Genomic DNA, 2275 nt, shown 5'->3' with positions numbered 1-2275 from the left:
CTACTCCTTCCTTTCTAGTTCTATCCAGTTGTTGTTCATTCTTGTGATGTCTGTCTCTATTTCTCGGCGTAATGTGTTCTTTGATCTTCCTCTTCTCATTTGACCTTCAGGATTCCATGTGAGGGCTTGTCTTGTGACACAATTAGGTGATTTTCTCAATTTGTGTCCTATCCAGTTCCAGCGCCTCTTCCTGATTTCTTCATCCAGTGAATGGAATCTGGTTTGTTGTCTCCCACAGTAACTCCGCCTGTAGCTCTTCCGAGAGCTACTGCCGGTCCCAAGCCCGGGTAAAGGAGAAGGGTTGGGCATGGGGTTAGCGACCCCATCCCGTAGAAAACCAACTCGTTAAAAAACGCTAACAAACCTTGAGTAGCAATGAAGTATTCCAATCTCTTCACATATGGCTCACAGATTTTCCTGTAGACCTCGACGTTAATTGTTTACTGTCGACCTTAGATCTGTCATTGTTTACTTCTTTATTTTGATTGTATCTCCCATTGGTTTGATTTTTGGTCCAATCTGTAAGCCATATTCAGAGAAATTCGAACATCTCATTTCTACCTGAAGTTTGTGCTGATGATCTCTTTCAGAAAAATGACGAAAGCTCCACGACCAAACCATCCAGCTCAGAGAACAGAACACCATCCATATCATCCACCTGAACTACATATCTTCTCCACGATCTCATAATTTATTTCATTTAGATCCCATTGAACAAATGTTGGAATGATAAAATCGTCTCCAATTGAAAATGTTCTTTTTTCTGGAATATTTGTTTATGATGAATGAGTTTCTACAACGTACTACGTTCAATTTGATTGATGTTTCGTTCTTAACACTGAACATTTATGATCTCTTCAGAGATCGATTATGTACAGTGTAATTAAAGAAAATAAGGAATTATTGAATATGCAAACTACATTTTACAACTGATAACAGTTAGAGATAAATAATACTTTTACTGTTATGTAATAATAGTTTATGACCACATTATCCATCCATGTCCTTTAAAAAGTAATATTAACAGCAAATTAGTATCTTTTCTTAGAATCGAACCAGGATTGTGTAATTGATAGAACTGAAGGAAGGAGGCGAGAATTAAGTCTAACATTCAGATATGAATTAAACCATCACTTACTCAATTACTTCTGTTAGTCCTCCCCCCTCAATGGAGCATAGGCCGCCGACCAGCATTCTACAACCCACTCTGTCCTACTCCTTCCTTTCTAGTTCTATCCAGTTGTTGTTCATTCTTGTGATGTCTGTCTCTATTTCTCGGCGTAATGTGTTCTTTGATCTTCCTCTTCTCATTTGACCTTCAGGATTCCATGTGAGGGCTTGTCTTGTGACACAATTAGGTGATTTTCTCAATTTGTGTCCTATCCAGTTCCAGCGCCTCTTCCTGATTTCTTCATCCAGTGAATGGAATCTGGTTTGTTGTCTCCCACAGTACCAAGCAATCAATACAAAAATAAATTAAACTTCACCTTATTACGCAAGTTAGTGATTACCTGAACTCAGTAGCTAAGTGGATAACTTCATAAAGTTTGAAGCGAATGGTAGAATCAGAATCCTGGAGTGAATATGAACTCTAGGATGCAGGTATATCCAGCTGAAGAGTCCCAAATAGAACAACACGTAAGTCCTGAATTCCACAACTTACTTACTAACTTCCACCTGTTACCCCTCACAAAGGATCATAGGCCGCTCGCCAGCTTTCTAGATCCAACCCTGTCCTGGGAAATCCTTTCTAGTTCATTCCAGTTGTTATTCATCCTTTTCATATCTCCTTCTATTTCCCGGCGTAATGTGTTCTTCGGCCTTCCACTTTTCTGCTTCCCTTCACCATTCCAAGTTAGGGATTGCCTTGTAATGAACATTGGCGATTTCCTTAATGTATGTCCTATCCACCAACTCCACTGTCTTTTCCTAATTTCCTCTTCAACTGGAAGCTAGTTTGTCCTCTCCCATAAACCTCTGTTGCTGATAGTACTCGGTCAGTGAATGTTGAGTATTTTGCGTAGACGATTTCCACTACTAACCACCATCATCTCAGCTTATAAGCGAACACTGTGTATATTTTTAGGAAATTGGAACTATTAAGCAGAGATGGATAGTGGCTAGCAGTGGAATTCAGGACGCGCGTTTCGTCCTATTTTGGACTCGTCAGCTGGATACACCTGCATCTCAGAGTTGATGTTCACTCTGGGACTCCAACCCAGTAACTTTCGCTTCAAACGCCTTCGCGTTATCCACTCGGCCAATGAGTCCTGAT

This window comes from Schistosoma mansoni, chromosome W, assembly GCF_000237925.1.
Source record: "Schistosoma mansoni strain Puerto Rico chromosome W, complete genome".
NCBI classification, from domain to species: Eukaryota; Metazoa; Platyhelminthes; class Trematoda; order Strigeidida; family Schistosomatidae; genus Schistosoma; species Schistosoma mansoni.
Note: the sequence above shows the minus strand (reverse complement) of the source record.